The sequence below is a fragment of the Strigops habroptila genome, chromosome W, assembly GCF_004027225.2.
Source record: "Strigops habroptila isolate Jane chromosome W, bStrHab1.2.pri, whole genome shotgun sequence".
Taxonomy (NCBI): Eukaryota; Metazoa; Chordata; class Aves; order Psittaciformes; family Psittacidae; genus Strigops; species Strigops habroptila.
The window spans coordinates 2,116,854-2,136,646 of NC_044301.2; the positions used below are offsets into that span (position 1 = coordinate 2,116,854).

At 47.1% G+C, this 19,793-nt stretch overlaps 1 protein-coding gene across 4 annotated transcripts in view; it reads right to left on the reverse strand.

The window, feature by feature from the left end:
• The window catches only part of LOC115619212 (nuclear transport factor 2), a 63,216-nt gene that overhangs the window by 37,079 nt on the left and 6,344 nt on the right, over window positions 1-19,793 (reverse strand). The window contains exon 3 of one of the 4 annotated variants that reach the window (XM_030511261.1): window positions 17,143-17,148. The exons of 1 other annotated variant lie outside the window; for it this stretch is intronic. The gene's annotated coding sequence lies outside the window, so the exon portion shown is untranslated. Of the gene's footprint in view, window positions 1-5,849; window positions 5,977-6,187; window positions 6,220-17,142; window positions 17,149-19,793 lie in introns of those variants that run through there. 2 more of the 4 variants (XM_030511262.1, XM_030511263.1) reach the window with 2 other exon arrangements.

Sequence of the window (19,793 nt, forward strand, 5' to 3'; positions counted from 1 at the left end):
CCCTCTTCCTTCTCTGCCGTAACTCTGGACATGAGAGATCAGCACAAACACACCAAGACTGCCTGTTAACTCCTAAAGGGGAACACAGTCCTTCTAAGACCCATTTCTGCAAAAGGTCTGGATGAAACCTCTTCCCATTGCCTCCTTCGCAATCAAGGGACCACAGAACAACCTGGAGACAATTCTCTATCAGCACGCTGCAGCACAAAGTCCATCCTTCTGTTAAAGTGACATCAGAGCTACTCAGAGGTGTAACCTAAGGAAAAGCCACCTTTTCACCTGGCAAGGTAGAAAGAGTTGGCTGCTGACAAACAGATGGCTTTCCCTGGAACATGTAAGCACCAGTGACATCTGGAGCATGTGAGCTATCAGCACATCTCTGTAATATGGAGAAAGACCCAATAACTGTTTCAACCAGCAGTTATGTTTGCTGCATTATCAGACCTGAACACATGCAAGCTGACTGCTATCAATTAAAATATTAAGTCTTTTTGAATACAAACATGGCAGACCTGCACTTCTAAAGAGTCCTTAAAGAAGTCAACAAAAACTAACATGAGCAATAGTAAAGTATAATATGAAGTGCTAGAGAAAACAAAGGTGGTCTCCCAGAGATGGCCACATTTAAAAAGCAAGCTGGATTCAAAGAATCAATGAACAACCATCATGGGCAAATAAGCTCAGTAAAGACTTGCTGATCTGCAGAATACCAAGAAACAAACAACTGAATTTAAAGAGGAAAAAGCCTCAAACCAATACATTCTAACATGCTAGTGGAAGAAATAAAAAAAACCAAAACATTTACTATCCAGTTATGACTACACTTATTCCATAAGTAATCAGAGCATTAATAAACCACACTCCCTGGATATTCAAGCTGGCCCTATACACCACTGCACCAAAGTTAAACTCTCTTAAGATTGAATTCAAGCTTTTTTCTGGAAGGTTTGAAAGTCAGCACCAATACCCCCCCTTAAATTGGTGCTGTTGGTCCAGGGGTACATGTGAATCCATAGCAAACACAATTTAGACCATCAGTTGCTGCACCCTTCACTACTGATTAACAAGAGTAAATAGGGACAATGAAAGAGCTCTCAAGTTGCTTCAGTTCCTGTTATTCATCCAATTTCTACCAGGTATTTTTGATCACTCATTAAAAAGAACAAGCAGACTTTAGACTGCAATGAAAACCAGAAAAGTAAAGCAGCAAACATGTTTTAGACTATTTTTCCTTCACTCATTTCTATTGCCACTAAAACTGAATAGAAGCATCTCCTGCACACACTTCTAGAAACACAATGGGACAAGCATCACAGGACCACTTGAGTCTTTAATAGTCACACCAGCATCCTCAGGGCACTCAGTCCCCCGAGTTGGATGACAGATGGGGAACTGATTGAAGTCCCCAGAATCCAAGAAGAAATGGTTAAAGACCTCCTGCTCCACTTAGATGTACACAAGTCTATGGGGCCAGATGGGTTCCACCCAAGAGTGCTGAAGGAGCTGGCAGAGGATCTTGCCAAGCCACCCTCCATCATCTATCAGCAGTCCTGGTGTAGTGGGCAAGTCCCAGGGGATTGGAGGTTGGCCAATATGACACCTCTCTACAAAAAGGGCAGGATCATCCCCCTGTACTGGGGGCTGGTGAGGCTGCACCTCGAATCCTGTGTACAGTTCTGGGCCCCTCACTACAAGGGAGACATTGAGGTGCTGGAGCAGGGCCAGAGAAGGGCAATGGAGCTGGTGCAGGGCCTGGTGCACAAGTGTGATGAGGAACAGCTGAGGGACCTGGGGTTGCTTAGTCTGGAGAAGGCACAGTGGGGACCTTATCACTCTTTACAATTACCTGAAAGGAAGATGGAGTGAGGTGGGGTCAGTCTCTTCTCCCAAGGAAGAAGTGATAGGACAAGAGGAAACAGCCTCAAGCTGCACCAGGGGAGGTTTAGACTGGAGATTAGGAACAATTCCTTCCTCAAAGGGTGCTCAGGCATTGGAACAGGCTGCCCAGGGCAGCGGTAGAGTCACTGTCCCTGGAAGTGTTCACAAACCATGTAGACGAGGCCCTCAGTAACATGGGTTAGTGGTGGCCTTGGCAGTGCTGGGGAACAGTTGGATTTGATGAGCTTAAAGGTCTTTTCCAACCTGGTTGATTCTATGATTCAAACAGATTGTCTATTCAACTACACCCAGAATCACCTGATAACAGGTCACCTTCCTTTAGCAAAGGCACACACTCTCAACAGAAGAAAACACACAAATTATCATAGAATAATTCAGGTTGTAAGGGACCTCCTCCAGCTAAAAGCAGGGTCAGCTAAGAGATCAGACAAGGTTGCCCATGCCTTTATCCACACCTTGATCCCAAAACCCTCTTGATGATAGAGACTATGTAACCTCTGTGGGCAATCTTTTCCAATGCTTGACTGTCCTCATGCAGAGGGCAGCTCTCACACATCCCCTCCTGTTCCAGTTCATGCCACTTGTCTCCTATCCCTCCACCCAGCACCCCTCTGAAAAGCCTGGCTCCATTCTCCTGATAATGGCCTGACAGGTATCAGAGGCTACACCTAAGCACCGCTCAAGCCTTCTCTTCCACAGGCTAAGCAAGCCCAGACCAGGCATCAGGTACATTAACACATGGATGATGGAATACTGCAACTTACTCAGGGACATCATGCACATTCAGTCATTTACCTTAAATACCTTCCTGATAAATGCTAATTCATTGGTCAATCTTTCTCCATTTGAAAACCTCTGAAATTTCCCATTGAGAGGCAAATTCAGGCATTCAGAGACTGAAAGAAAAAAGTGCTTCTCCTAGGTACCTTTGCTGTCATCTCCACAGCAGCTGACTGATCCATGGAGGTTAACAATCTGAAAATTACTGCTCCAGGCCCATCAGAAATTACTGATTCCAACAGAGACCTTCACCAAGTAATTGCTATGGGTTGCACTGTGCAAGAAATTACATTATTCTAAATATGCTTTCAGATCTAAAAATACTTATGTCTATATATGTGAACAGTAGAAGGATGGAAAGGGAAAGATGGGAAGAATGACAAGGTTCAGTCTGTTTCCTTCAAAAAATACAGAAAATAAATTGACTTCCCCCTTCTCTGTCTTTTTATTCCTCTACTTCAACTTCATTAAAAGAAATTAATGCAGGAATTATGCCAACCTGAAATGGATGGGGTTTTTTTGTTATAGATGTCAGCAGGTACAAGGCCACTAGTAAACAAAACACATGGGAGGGACTCTGGAAAAGCTTTTGCTGTGACTACAGCTTGATGCTTGTCCTGTCTGCAACCTGACAACCCAGTAGAGTCACAAAGCATCAAAGTGATTTTCAAATAGAGAGACATCTATTACACATAATTGGAAAGGAAAACAATGTTTTGTTGTTAACAATGCTACACATCTGCCATTCCCCCCCCCCCCCCCAGTATTCTTTATGCAAGCCAAAAACTGAATTCAAGTTTCTATTTCTTTTCCCCAGGATGAACCCAAGACTACTCGGTTTTAAAGTAACAGAGGAAACATGGGGGAATTGGAGAGGAGACTTCTGCACTGCATTTTTCTTCACCCTTATAGTCACTGTAACATAACATTAAATCTCCAAGAAACAGCAGAATATAAGATAGTTCTACCTATCTGTAGCATGACAGCTGTTTCCAGTTAAAAATCAGCTATTTTTTTTCCTTAAATTATAGAAGCAAAGGCACCAAATTTCAGTTATATGTTCTTCTCTATCAAATCAAACTTAACAAGGTTCATTCATGAACTCAGTAGAAAAATAACATTCGGTGTTAATTTTCATTCTAACTAGAATTTCTACTAACAACTGCAATCTGACCCTTGCAATTTTTCTTCTGGTTCACAACTGAAGTTCAGGACATTTGAAAACAATCAGTGTTGCATGTTCATGGAGGCAGCCAGTTGTGTAAATAACAGCCCTGAATTAGATGAACTAGATGATCTTTAAGGTCCCTCCCAACCCTAATCATTCTATGATTCTATGAAGATAACACAAAGGTAATAATCTCTAAAAGCATAACTCTGGGTACCCTCATGCAGTGCTAAATGCAAGAGGACCAAGATAACATTACTATTTCACATTATGTTGCCCCATAATTTTAGGTTTAGCCCCAGCATTCCTCTATTATTGACTGGCATCATTCCAAACATAGAAAGTTTTCTCCAACATGCTTTATGATCCATAAGCTTTTCACGTGTGTAAGCAAGGCTGCTTATACCTCACCTCCATACAATTGGTATCAGGACTTTGGTTGAGCTCCAAATTTCCAAGAAACACCTGGGAAAGTCACCAGAACTTTTCTGATCATACCTGTCTTACACTTCCAAACCCACACATTTTCCCTCCTGCTTTGCTTCCTTTCCCCTCCTTGCAACATACAACAATCCTGCTTCCAGAAACATGGTACATATACACACAAATATGAATATCTAAACTGTCTGTGAAGCCACAATACCTAAGAGTTTTAGAACAACTGAAAGTAATCATACTTAGAATGTTACCAGCTATTAGTATATATCATAATCCTTACACAAAACATACTCCACTCACCATCACTAACTAGACAACTCCACTACTAAGGACAGAGACAAAAGAAATCCCAGCAGAGAACTGCAGAAAGTTGTTCCCATTTGTACTGTTCTAAAGAACTGAACATGGCTGTTAAAGCAAATCTATTTCAACTCATCTACCAAATAGCTTACAATCTTTTTGAGAAGCACTTGAGATAAGGACCCCAGTGGGAAAACAGCTGAATAGCCCAAAAGCAAGCTAAAATATCATTGTACTTTAAATTAGATGATGTGTTTCACTGATAATGATACTATATATGGTAAGTACTTCTATGTGGAGATCTGTGAAATGCCTGTTTTTGCTGCTGCTGCTAAAAGAAAACTTGAAGTCACCAAACAAAGCATCACTTGAACACCAGAAAAAGAGAAATCAAAAAGAGTATCAACTTGAGAAGGCAGCTGATTAAGGAATCAGATTAACTTTCAAGTAACAGTCCTGCACCTGATTCCTATTCAAGCATTTACCTGGACTTTGTTCCAATTTGACTGCAACACTGTGTATGCCACAAATCCAGCTCTAAAAGACACATTTACATTGGAAGTGTTGGACTTCAAATGAGAACAACCAGTTGATGCATCATCACAGCCTGCCTTTGACAGGAAGTTAAATGGGAATTGCAAGAACAGCGTCTTGGGGAATTAATGTCTCCAGAAAGATGTCCCATATTAACAAAACGTAACATATGCTCCTTGCTACTATAAATTATTGTAGGTTTTGACTGTTTTTAAAGCTAAAAGGGTGACAACAGCTAAAGATGTGGGGAAAAAAAAAAAAACCAAACCTTTTGTAGAATCACACTGGAAACTGGCAACTCAAAGGAAAACCCACCCGGCTGCAGCAGATCCCTGAGCACATACACTTTCGGTAGCTTTCCTCCAAGGAAGCATGAACCCTGCGTTTCCTACGTGACAAAGCGATTCCACCACTTCAATCCTAGCACAAGCTCCTGGCAAGTAGTAATAAAGCAAGAACATCGAGAACACTCGAAGCGCACTCCAGCGCAGATTTCGGTTACACAAATCAGCTTTGAGAGTTCACCCCCTCTAGCTCCCCCCCCCCCGCCCCGCGACAATAGGCTATCGCAAAACGAGGTGGAAGCACCGGCGGGCACCGGGGAAAACTCCCGGTGCCTCAGACCGCCGCTCTCCCGGGTAGTGCCGGTGCTTTGGCGGGGCAGAGGAGCAGCCGTCACCTCCCGGCCACCCGGAGCTGCCCCCTCAGGACTGAAACCCCTCGCTCCCACCGGAGGAGCCGAGACAGGGGCCTACCACCACCGCCTGTGGGGCCGCGCCCGGACCCCTCAGCCTCGGGCAGAGCCGCCCCCTCAGCCGTCAAGCGCGGGCGCTGGCCGCAGCTCCTCTGGGACTGCGCTGCCAGGGTCTCAAAGACGGAGAAGGTCAGGGCGGCTGCGGCCGCCGGATCCAGCCCAGTCCGTGGAGGGGCCGCGGCCAGATCATGGGGCCGGGGCCGGGGCCGCGACCGGCAAGCGTGGGATGGAGCGGCGCCATGTGCCGATCGGCGGCCGAGCTGAAGGAAGGCCGGTGGCTGGTCCCCGGTCCACACCCCCCCCTCCGCACTCACCCCACAGCTCCCACTATGGCGGCGGCGGCGGCGGCGACACTATGCGTGGCGCGAGCCCCTTCAACCTCTCTCACCCACGTTCCCCTCCCCTCCCCGCCCCGCCCGCTCCAGCTCCGCCCCGCTCCGCCCCGGCGGCCCCCGCCCCGAGGCACGCCGGGACAGCGAGTCCCGCCGGCAGCCGGAGCGCGCTATGAAAGGCACGCAGAGGACTACAACTCCCGGCGTGCTGGGAAGAATACAGGGATATTGTCCTGGAAGCTAGGGACCAAGTCAGGAAAGCTAAGGCCCAGTTAGAATTAAATCTGGCATGGTATGTGAAAGATAACAGGAAACGATTCTATAGGTACGTAGCAAGTAAAAGACAGACTAGGGACAATGTGGGCCCTCTCCAGAAGCTATTGGGAGAACTGGCTACCCTGGATTTGGAGAAGGCTGAGGTTCTTAATGACTTCTTTGCCTCAGTCTTCACTGGCAAATGCTCTGACCACACTGCTCAAGTCTTGGAAGACAGATGCAGGGACTGTGAGAATGAAGACCTTAGGCCCACTGTAGGAGAGGATCAGGTTTGAGATCATCTTAAGAACCTGAACGTGCACAAGTCCATGGGGCCTGATGAAATCCATCTGCAGGTCCTGAAGGAGCTGGCGAATGAAGTTGCTAAGCCACTGTCCATCATATTTGAAAAATCATGGCAGTCAGGTGAAGTTCCCAACGACTGGAAGAAGGGAAATATAACTCCCATTTTCAAGAAGGGGAAAGTGGAAGACCCAGGGAACTACAGACCAGTCAGTCTCACCTCTGTGCCTGGCAGGATCATGGAGCAGATTCTCCTGAAAAGCATGCTAAGGCACATGAAAAACTGTGGCGTATGTAAGGCACGGACTCAGAGGATCTTCATGCAGCGAATCACTTTATTGCCTATTGTTCTAGCTTTTATACCATTCTAGCAAAGCTATCTTTAGACTATTGCTCTAACTCTTATGCCAAACTATTTTATCACATCATGTTTAGTTCCTGGTTTACAGTTTTGGTTTTTTCAACATTCTTTGTCATTTCACAAACAGTCCCAAAATAACCAGTTCCTTATCTTTCTGTTCTCCTGCTCCTGTCCAGCTGGGTTGCTCTGCTTAATCACACAGTGTACTTTGCTTCTTCTTTAACTCTTTCTTCTCCGGCCAAGCAGTTACTTCTCTTTGGCAATAATCAAATAGTTTCCATCCTCTCCCACATCTCCCCCTTCTTTATTTATCTGCGAAAGGGCAAGGTTCGTATATAACTGTGTGACCATAACCTGATTCATACTTCGATTGATTGTTGAACACAAGAAAAAAGACAAGGAAGACATAAGGCAATCATTAGTACAGCAATTAGAGCTACTAAAATAAACCACATTGTGGTCTGGTTAGTCACATTGGCAAGTGTGAGCCAAACGTTGGTGTCAGGCAACACAGGTGGTTTATAGGAGCGTCCTCCTTAACCACAAGCGAAGATGATAAGAAGGGCCGAATACAGCGCGCAGGAACCCATCGGGGCTGATTACCTGTGGAGACACAAGCATAGCCCCGACCCCATGTTATTAACCGTACAGGGCCCTCCCATTCCTCCGACACCAAATTCCGTATCATAACAAGTGGCTTTTCCATTAATGCCTGCTGTGGATAAAACTGACGATCGTAATGAGTTTGGTCATTCTCATTATGATTTAAAAAGTTCAAGACGAATGTGGCTTTCCATAGTCTATCTTGTGGGGAGTCTTGCTCATGATTCCCCCTTCTTTGTTTAGCTAACATGTCTTTGAGGGAACGGTGAGTCCTTTTGATGATAGCTTGACCAGTGGGGGAGTGTGGAATCCCCATAAGATGGAGAACCCCCCATTGTTGGAGAAATTCGGCAGTTTTGCACGCCACATACGCCGGTCCATTGTCAGTTTTGATTTTTTGGGGGACCCCAAGGGCGGCAAAACAGGTCAGCCAATGTTTGCAAACATCTCGACTTTTCTCGCCTGCATGAGCCATAGCAACAACATAACCTGAAAAGGTATCTACAGAAACATGTACATATTTGAGTCGGCCAAATTCTGGAAAATGAGTAATGTCTGATTGCCATAGTTCATTCGAGTGGATACCTCTTGGGTTTACCCCTTCCTTAAAAGGCAAGGGGGTTACTCTCTGACAATCAGGGCAAGATAAGATTATACCCTGAGCTTGGTTGAGAGTCAATTGAAATTGCCCTTTTAAGGCATGTGCATTTTGATGATAAAAGTTGTGAGAAATGTGTGCTTGTTCATAGAGATTAGGTACAGTAGCAGACATGGTGTGAAAGTCAGCGATATGATTCCCTGCAAATACGGGTCCTGGGAGATTAGTGTGAGATCTTATGTGTAACACATAATAATCATGAGTACGATGATTGATCAGTGTCCATAATGTTCTTAATTCTGTCATAAAAAGGGGATGGGAAACTTCTTTCAAATAAGAGTATTCAATCCGTTGTAAAAGTCCTGCTACATACATAGAGTCAGTAATAATGTTCACTGGTTCTTGTGAAAAACAAGACAAGGCCATATTAACTGCAATAAGTTCAATAACTTGAGTTGATCCATGAGTACACGTACGCTTCTCTGTCGACCAGGCAGTGTCAATGTCTCTTTTCCACGCCACGACCACGGTCATTGTTTTTCCAGATCCATCTGTAAAAACAGTAACACCTTCAACTGGTGTTTCGCTGAAACGCTGATGGCTGTATAAGGGCAAATGTCGGATATCAGTCCATATTTTGTGTTTAGGATAATGAATGGACAATTGCCCAGTAAAATCTGCTAGGGCATATTGAATATCATGGCTTTGTTTTAACAGCCAGTCCAGGTTTTCCTTTGTGGCGGGGAGATAAATTATATCAGGATCATGTCCACTAATCATTTGGAGTCGTGTCCGGCCTCGTTGAATTAATTGCGCAAAAAGTTCAGTTATTGTGGCTACAGTTTTTCGTAAAGTATGAGGCAAGAATACCCATTCTAAGACCCAAAGAGGGTCTGAGTGTTGTTTGTTCCATTGAAAAATAACAGCAAAGGCCTGAAATTCACTAGAAATAATAGCCAAATATACAGGATGATCTAAAAGTCAGTGGAAACACTGGCGATTTTCAATCGCAGCAGCAACCCTTTGCAGGGCTTGAATGCTTTCCTGAGTTAAGGTCCGTGGTGACTTAAGGTCCGGATCCCCTTTTAATTGTTGAAAAAGGGGGTGCAGTTCTGCTGTGGTAAGGCCAAGGATCGGGCGTAACCAATTAATGGCCCCCAATAGCTTTTGTAAATCATTAAGGGTTTGAATTTTTGATGTGTTAAGGGCTATAGGCTGAGGTCGAATTTCTTGTTGGGTGATTTGCCATCCGAGGTATTTCCAGGGCTGAATGCGTTGTACCTTTTCTTCGGCAACCTGGAGACCTGCCTTATTAACGGCCGAACGTACTTGAGTGGCTATCGCCTGAGTCGCTTCTGTCGTTTCCGTGGTTATTAGAATATCATCCATATAGTGATAGATGATGCCCGAGGGATTCTCCTGTCAGACTTTATGAAGGGTGGCAGCAACGGTGAGTTGACACATTGTGGGGCTGTTATGCATACCTTGAGGAAGTACAGTCCAATGATATCTCTTCATCGGTTCTTGTTGATTAATCGCTGGTATGGAAAAGGCAAACCAAGGGGCATCATCAGGATGCAATGGAATAGTGAAGAAACAGTCTTTCAAGTCTATTACAATTAACAGCCAACCAGCAGGTAACATTGATGGTGACGGTAAACCAGGTTGAAGAGCCCCCATGGGCTCAATTACTGCATTAACAGCCCTCAAATCATGTAACATTCTCTATTTCCCACTCTTTTTAGGGATACAAAATACCGGAGTGTTCCAAGGACTAGTCGTAGGTTTTATATGTCCTGTCCGTAGCTGTTCGTCCACTAGCTGAGATATATATGTTCCAGCCGTTCCTTCCGCAGGGGCCACTGGTCAACCCAAACTGGCTCATTTGTTAGCCAAGAGAGCTTAATAGCTGATGGCAAAGCATCTGGGTTGGATGGCTGCTCAGTGACCCCTACAGAAAACCCACTTCACCTGGCTCGCTCACATGAATAGTAGTTCCAAATTGCCCAAGGACATCACGACCCCATAACGTACATGGTACTGGCATAATAAAAGGGGCAATTCTAGCAAGTTGTCCTTGTGGCCCCTGAATGGTCAACAGATATGCACTTTGTCGAGGTCTCTGCATTCCTCCCACACCAAGAATCATGGATGCAGGTTCTTTTGTTGGCCATTCAGGGGGCCATTCAGCACTTTGGATAATAGATACATCAGCCCCAGTGTCTATTAGCCCTTGAAACTTTTTGCCTTGAATGTAACATGTCATAAGGGGTTGTTTCTGTTTAGCTGTTGTTGACCAATAAACTTGAGGGGCCCCTGTGCTGCCAAAACCAGCCTTGCCCCTTTCCTTTTCCTTTGGACGCGCCGCCGTGAAACGGCACTAATTGGGCTATTCGTTGTCCTGCCGGAATGTGACAGGGCAGCGCTGGTGTCCAGGCCATGATTTGTATTTCTCCCATATAATCAGCATCAATGATACCATGCAAAACAAAAAGGCCTAATCGTGTGGTGGATGATCACCCAATTAATAGTGCATGCATCCCCTTGCCAATAGGGCCATATACCCCTGTAGGCAACAATGCTACTTTGGTATCTACAATAGTTACTGCATATCGGACGGCCAAGTCCAATCCTGCACTGGCGGTGGTTGCAGGTCGGAGACCACTGGCCAGGCTCCAGTGCTTGCATTTCTTTTGTTGTTCGGGGCGCGCAGCTTCGCCCCCCGATTCCCATTTCCCAGTTGGGTAGCAATCAGCTGTCCATTAGCATGATATTTGGAGTGACATTCGTTGACCCAATGCTTCCCCTTTCTGCACCAGGGGCAGTCTTGAGTTGGCTTGGCTCGACCGGACCCTCCCATCGGACATTCCCTTTTTAAATGACCAATGGCTCCACAACGATAACAAGCGGACTGCCCAGGTCTGGTCCCATGTTTTATCTGGGCAGCCAATGCAGAGGCTAAAGCTGATGCATGGTGCCCTGTGGTTCCTATATTCTGACATGCTCGAGCCATATCTGCCAAGGTAGGGTTACGACTGCGAAGAGGCTGTAATGCTCGCTTGCAGTCGTCATTGGCATTATCATATGCTAATTGCTTTAGTAATAACTCTCGAGCCTCCTCATGCTCTACCTGTTGTTGTAAAACATTTTGAAGGCGATCGACAAAGACAGGATACAGCTCCTTCGGACCCTGCAAAACCTTGGCAAAAGATTCACTAGAGGCGTGTCCAGACTCAGGTATTTTCCAGACCGCTTTAAGCGCAGCCTCCTTAATCTGTAAATAAGCCTCCCTAGGATACCCAGCTTGGGCAATAGGAGATGCATAATTATTCTCCCCAGCTAATTGCTCATAGGAAATAGCAAGTGCCCGATTAAGACTGTCTATCGAGGTCACCACACTGCTCGCGAAAGTCGGACATCCACATCATATACTGAATTGGGGTGAGCACCATACAAAGCGATGATTTCCAGTCATGAGGTGTAAATACATAAGATTCTGCTGTCGCTTCAAGAAGGGACATGGCAAGTGTACTATGAATTCCTCCTTCCCGAACAGCCATATGCAACTCTTTCACAGCCTCATAAGGCAACGGTTGCCATTCGGGAGTCTGGCGTGGCCGATAGACAACCGGGCACGCCACCGCTACCCCCATGTCCCCCCGCTTAAGAGCTTCCCACCTGCGGTCCTGCCATTGGTCCTCCAGACACCACCCCTGCTTCCCTGTAAATGTCTGTAACTCAGCAGGGGGAGGAAACAAGTCCGGCTCCTTCTCCGGATCTATAAAACCAGGATCAAAGGGGTCTGTAGGGTCATCAGGGTCATCATTCAACTCAGCTGCTCCCGACAGAGGCGCTTGCGCCACGAAGATCATCGAGGTCGGCGGCGAGGACTGCGACAACAAAGGAGGCGCAGAAAGGAAGTGTCCTGGGTTCAGCTATAGCAGTCAGTTTTCTCCTTCTTAGTAGCTGGTGCAGACCCAAACACGTTCTTTGACAAGTTCTGCATTCCACTCTAGTGGAAGGAGCCTGAAAGACTTCCTATTAGGCCTAAGGTACAAGAATGGGAGACCTGAGTCCCAGTGTCAAGGATGTGAAGTACAGCTTTGGTTCTACAAGCATAAGGCATTAGGAAGAATACCTAAAGCTAAATCGTTAGATAACAGAGAACATAAACTGTGGAAGGATCAGGACCTGGGGAAGCAAAGGAAGTGTGGGGAGCAGCCCTCTAATCAGAGGGACACTATTCAAGAACACTCTCTAATAAAGCCTGCAGCGTTTCCTCTTGGCTGGGAGAACAATCACAACCTACTATGAACTGCAAAGTGAGCCAACTGGTTTGTAAAATGGAATAGACATTTAGGAACAAAAAATAAAATCCAGAGCAGTCTTTTCTGAACTGCCAGCAGAATATTTTCCAGGGTTACCATCTCAAACTTGAACATGCAATGTACCCACATAGGCTGGGGCATTGCACACCCTTCCTTTGAGAAAAGAGTACTATGAAGCCTGGTCCCACCTGTCGTGGTTTGAGCCCAGCCGACAACTCAGAACCACACAGCCGCTCGCTCACTCCCCCCCCCCCTTCTTCCTCCCCCCGCTCCCGCAGGGATGGGGAGGAGAATGGGAAGAATGTAACTCCCACGGGTTGAGATAAGAGCAGTCCCGCAACTAAGGTATAACACAAAACCACTACTGCTACCACCAATGATAATAATGATTAGTGAAATAACAAGGGGAGAGGATACAATTGCTCACCACCCGCCGACAGATACCCAGCCCGACCCGAGCAGTGATCTGGGCCTTCCGGGTAACTCCCCCCGGTTTATATACTGGGCATGACGTGCTGTGGTATGGAATACCCCTTTGGCCAGTTTGGGTCAGGTGTCCTGTCTCTGCTTCTGCCCGGCTTCCCCTCCTCCCTGGCAAAGCATGAGACTGAGAAAGTCCTTGGTTGGAATAAACATTACTTAGCAACAACTAAAAACATCAGTGTTATCAGCGTTGTTCCCAGGCTGAAAGTTAAAAAACACAGCACTGCACCAGCTACTAAGAAGGAGAAAAATGACTGCTATAGCTGAACCCAGGACAGTATCCACCCCTTATTCCATACCATTCATGTCATGCTCAGATCCCACATCTCTCAGCACGCCATCACCCCTGTCCCATATATATACACATATATATATACACCCACACCCACACACAGAGAAAGATATCATTCCCTAGTCCAAGGACCAATCCCTGTAAAATTGCTGAACTCATCCAGTCCATGATGTCAGGGTCCATCTCTTGTAATAGTCTTTCAGGGCAGGAGGGACGGTATGTAGTGTTGGGTTGTGGCCTGCTGATGATACCGCCAAACTCGTCTGGTCACTGCTGAGCTCATCTGGTTTCCTCAAAATTCATTCTTTGTTGAGGTGATGATCGGAGGCAAGTCAGGGTCAATTGCTGGCGACCTGAAGATATCTAGCTGGTGGGCTATAAAAGTGTTATAGAGCAGGCAACAGCATACAATTGAGTTCATTGGCTGTTTTCCCCCAAAATCAAATCCCCTTGAGGTACACATCGGACTTCCCCATCTTCCCGCATTACCCACCAAGTATATCCAGGTCCCTGAGCAAAAGCAACCCCACGAGTGGGTTTGCCTTTACCTGAAGCAGGAATAACCCAGACTGTCTTCCCCAACAAATTCTTTATGTGCACCACAGGAACTTTATCCCCCTCTACGGTACGTAAAAGTTCTGATTGGGCTGGGCCAGCCCTGATGGCAGATCCCCTACTGTTAACCAACCAGGTGACTTTTGGTAAATGTGTATCCCAGTGTTTGAAAGTCCCACCACCCATTGCTCTCAGGGTAGTTTTTAACAGCCCATTATACCGTTCGATTTTCCCAGAGGCTGGTGCATGGTAGGGGATGTGATATACCCACTCAATGCCATGCTCTTTGGCCCAAGTGTCTATGAGGTTGTTCCAGAAATGAGTCCCATTGTCTGACTCAATTCTCTCTGGGGTGCCGTGTCGCCACAAGACTTGTTTCTCAAGGCCCAGGATAGTGTTCCGGGCAGTGGCATGGGACACAGCGTATGTTTCCAGCCAGCCGGTGGTTGCTTCCACCATGGTAAGCACATAGCGCTTGCCTTGACGGGTTGGTGGGAGTGTGATATAGTCAATCTGCCAGGCCTCCCCATACTTGTACTTCAGCCATCGTCCTCCATACCAGAGAGGCTTTAACTGCTTGGCTTGCTTAATTGCAGCACATGTTTCACATTCGTGAATAACCTGGGCAATAGTGTCCATCGTTAAGTCCACCCCTCGATCACGAGCCCATCTATATGTTGCATCTCTGCCTTGATGGCCTGAGGTGTCATGGGCCCACCGGGCTAAAATAATTCACCCTTATGTTGCCAATCCAAGTCCATCTGAGCCACTTTAATCTTAGCAGCTTTATCCACTTGCTGGTTGTTCTGGTGTTCCTCAGTGGCCCGACTCTTGGGTACATGAGCATCTACGTGGCGTACCTTCACCACCAGGTTCTGCACCCGGGCAGCTATATCTTGCCACAATGCAGCAGCCCAGATGGGTTTACTTCTGCGTTGCCAGTTGCTCTGCTTCCATTGCTGCAACCACCCCCACAGGGCGTTTGCCACCATCCATGAGTCAGTAGAGAGATAAAGCACTGGCCATTTTTCTCGTTCAGCAATGTCTAAGGCCAGCTGGATGGCTTTCACCTCTGCAAACTGACTTGATTCACCCTCTCCCTCAGCAGTTTCTGCAACTTGCCCCAGGGGACTCCACACAGCTGCCTTCCATCTCCGATGCTTTCCCACAATAGGGCAGGACCCATCAGTAAACAAGGCATATTGCTTTTCACTCTCTGACAGTTCATTATATGGTGGGGCCTCTTCAGCACGCGTCACCTCCTCTTCTGGTGACATCCCAAAATCTTTGCCCTCTGGCCAGTCCATGATGACTTCTAGAATTCCTGGACGACTGGGATTTCCTATTCGAGATCATTGTGTAATTAGTGCGGCCCACTTACTCCATGTAGCATCCGTTGCATGATGTGTAGAGGAGACCCTGCCTTTGAACATCTGGCCCAGCACAGGCAACCGGGGTGCCAGGAGGAGCTGTGCTTCAGTTCCAATCACTTCTGAGGCAGCTCGAACCCCTTCATAGGCTGCCAGTATCTCTTTTTCAGTGGGAGTATAGCTGGCCTCGGATCCTTTATATCCCCGACTCCAAAAGCCGAGGGGTCGACCTCGAGTCTCCCCTGGAGCTTTCTGCCAGAGGCTCCAGGTAGGACCATTCTCCCCAGCTGCGGTATAGAGCACATTTTTCACATCTGGCCCGGCCCGGACTGGTCCAAGGGCTACTGCATGAACTATTTCTCGTTTAATTTGTTCAAAGGCTTGTTGTTGCTCAGGGCCCCATTTGAAATCATTCTTCTTCCGGGTCACGTGGTAGAGAGGGCTTACAATCAGACTGTAATTTGGGATGTGCATTCTCCAGAACCCCACAACACCTAAGAAAGCTTGTGTTTCTTTCTTGTTAGTTGGTGGAGACATTGCTGTTATCTTGTTGATCACGTCTGTGGGGATCTGGCGGCGTCCATCTTGCCATTTTATTCCCAAAAATTGAATCTCCTGTGCAGGTCCCTTGACCTTATTCCGTTTTATGGCAAAACCGGCCTTCAGCAGGATTTGGATTATCCTCCTCCCTTTCTCAAAAACTTCTTCCGCTGTATCACCCCACACGATGATGTCATCAATGTATTGCAGGTGTTCTGGAGCTTGCCCCTGTTCCAGTGCAGTCTGGATCAATCCATGGCAGATGGTGGGGCTGTGTTTCCACCCCTGGGGCAGTCGGTTCCAAGTGTACTGGACGCCCCTCCAAGTGAAAGCAAACTGTGGCCTGCATTCTGCTGCCAAAGGGATTGAGAAAAATGCGTTGGCAATGTCAATTGTGGCATACCACTTGGCTGCCTTTGACTCCAGTTCATACTGAAGTTCTAACATGTCCGGTACGGCAGCACTCAATGGTGGTGTGACTTCGTTCAGGCCACGATAGTCTACTGTTAATCTCCACTCTCCATTAGACTTTGCACTGGCCATATGGGGCTATTAAAGGGTGAGCGGGTCCTGCTGATCACTCCTTGGCTCTCCAGTCTGCGGATCAGCTTATGGATGGGAATCAAGGAGTCTCGGTTGGTGCGATATTGCCGCCGGTGCACTGTTGTGGTCGCAATTGGCACTTGTTGTTCTTCGACCTTCAGCAACCCCACAACAGAAGGATCCTCTGAGAGACCGGGTAAGGTGGACAGCTGCTTAATTTCCTCTGTCTCCAAGGCAGCGATACCAAAAGCCCATCTATACCCTTTTGGGTCTTTGAAATACCCTCTCCTGAGATAGTCTATGCCAAGGATGCATGGAGCCCCTGGACCAGTTACAATGGGGTGCTTTTGCCACTTCCTCCCAGTCAGGCTGATTTCAGCTTCCAGCATAGTTAATGCTTGGGATCCTCCTGTCACTCCAGAAATATAAATGGGTTTCACCCCTTGATACGTTGATGGCATCAGAGTACACTGTGCACCGGTATCTACTAGAGCCTTATACTTCTGTGGGACTGATGTGCCAGGCCATCTGATCCACACAGTCCAGTAAACCCGATTATCCCTCTCCTCCACCTGGCTGGAGGCAGGGCCCCTCTAATAGTGATCACAAAATTCTCCGCTTCTGTCTTGTAGAAAGGGATTAGTATTCCTTATCACAGGAGCTGGAGTAAAATCAGCTCTTTCGCTCCATCTGGGAAACTGCTTGCCAGAGACTGGAGCAGCAGCTTTCCTGGGAGGATCATCCTTGACCATTGTTCTCCTCTTCAGTTCACGCACCCGTTGCTCCAGAGGTGAAGTAGGTTTTCCATCCCACTTTCTCATGTCTTCTCCATGATCCCGCAGGTAAAACCATAGGGTGGCCCGTGGCGTGTACCTCCTATATTTTCTTTCTCGAGCAGTAGGGCGCATTCTGTTAATAGCTGAGACATGGGTTGGTACGTGTGGGGAGCTGGATAGATCGGATAAATCGTCTCTCAATTGTTTGAACTCCTGGGACAGTTTTTCCACAGCTGAAATGATGGAAGGGGTGAGATTGTCTTCGAACTCTCGGAGTTGACGAATCAGGCAATCCACTGTTGGTGATATTCCGTCATTCCAGGTCATTGATGCCAATGTGTGGGCATATGATGATGGCGCACTCCGTGTAAGTTTCCGCCACATGGGTCGTGTACATTCGACTTCATCTGGATCTACGGATGTCTTCCTGGAATCCGGCTGACGATAGATCATCTCTATAATGGCTGATTCCCTCAGGGACTGGATGCCTTTCTCTATCGTGGTCCAGTTGGCTGAGCGATTCGTAATATCGTCTTTGTAGGGAAACCTTTCCTTCACAGCTGCCAGGAGCTGCCTCCAAAGACTGAGGGCTCGCTTCTCTCTTGCAATTGCTTTGTCAATTCCTCCTTCCTTAGCAAGTGATCCCAGCTGCTTGGCTTCCCTACCTTCTAGTTCGTGACCATCGGCCCCATTGTCCCAGCACCGGAGCAACCAGGTGACAATGTGCTCCCCTGGAAGACGGGTGAAATCTTTTCGCATATTCCGCAGTTCGGTTGAGGTCCGGGGTCGAGAAGTGACCTCTTCTTCTTCTTCCTCTTCCTCTGACCCATGTAGTAGTAACTCTTGTTCAGATGCTGTTGCATGTAGTAATGGCATTGGGTCTTCATCTTTCTTCGCTTCGCGGGTTGCTCTTTGTGCCTCTCGTCTGCTTTTGCTTACAGGGGCAACAGACATTGTCACAAACTGGACATTTGGTTTAGCTGCAGTGTTTGTCACTGTGGTTGGAGTGGCTGCAGTGTCTGCCACTAGGATTGGAGTGGTTGCAATGTCTATTGCTGGGGTTGGTGCAGCTGTTGTGCTTGGGAGTTGAGTAACACCAACAGCTGCATTATCTGTTGCTGTCGGGGTTTGAGTAGCTACTGTGCATGTCACTGGGGTTGGTGTAGCTGCAGTGCTTGGAGTAGCTATATTGTCTGTTGCTGTCGGGGTTTGAGTAGCTACTGTGCTTGTCACTGGGGTTGGTGTAACTGCTGTATTTGGAGTAGTTGCATTGTCTGGTGTGGTCAGGGTTTGAGTAGCTGTTGTGCTTGTCACTGGGGTTGATGTAGCTGCTGTACTTGGAGTAGCTGTGTTGACTGTTGTGGTCAGGGTCTGAGTAGCTGCTGTGCTTGTAGTTGGCATAGCTGCATTGTCTGTTGCTTTGCCATCAGATCCAGAGACATTTTTTTCCCTTTGAAGGTGCTGGATAGTGTTGAGCAGGGCTCTGTAGGCATAGGCCAAGCCCCAGCACGTTGCCAAGATTTGTCCCTCTCTGGTATAACCAGGACGACAGCACACCTCATTTAAGTGTTTTACTAGTTTTTCCGGATGTTGCACTTGTTCAGTGGTGAAGTTCCAAAGCACTGGAGGGGCCCACTGGCCTAGGTACTTGCCCATACTATCCCACACACCCTGCCACTCATAACTGTCCAGCCTCAGGGAAAATCTCCTGGTGGTCCTCCTATATTGTCGTCTAACCCTAGACCAGATTCGAACCTGATACTGCTGAATTTTTGAGATTAAACGAAATAGGATGTTCCTACGACGGGATGGCCGTGGGTAAAACACACTCCGTATGTTTGCCAACATGCTGATCCCCAGCACAATCAGCAGGCAGGTTTCAAGGGTACTCAAAGGCCATCTAAAACCTTCAGAACTCTCAATTGCTGTTGCAAATAGGCTGGTGGGGGAACAGGGGGTGAAAGAGAATGCTTCCTTCGTAAGTTTACCCCCCGAGGAGAAAAAAAAAGATATGCAATTGCTAAAATATTTCATTATATACCTCCCAATGTATAGTGGTGATGGCCACGCTGGAAGCACAAACCAGACCAGTTTCATGATCAATGAGTCTATTGTATTACAAGTCATTACCATGAAGTACAGTGAAACAAGAACCTTAGCCCAGGCCCCCCAGCCGATAAACACTAAAACAGCAAATAGTGGCTGTAAGTAAGGTACAACATGCTGAAACTCTGAGATCAAGCGCAACACGTCTGAGAGCCAAATAATCACCATTGTGACGAGTAGTAACAATGAATGCTTATCACAAATATGATTAAACACACTCTGGTCAGATCTGTCGTTATCTCAACCTTTCGAGCCCCACGTTGGGCGCCAAAAAGAACTGTCGTGGTTTGAGCCCAGCCGGCAACTCAGAACCACACAGCCGCTCACTCACTCCCCCCCCCCCTTCTTCCTCCCCCCGCTCCCGGAGGGATGGGGAGGAGAATGGGAAGAATGTAACTCCCACGGGTTGAGATAAGAGCAGTCCCGCAACTAAGGTATAACACAAAACCACTACTGCTACCACCAATGGTAATAA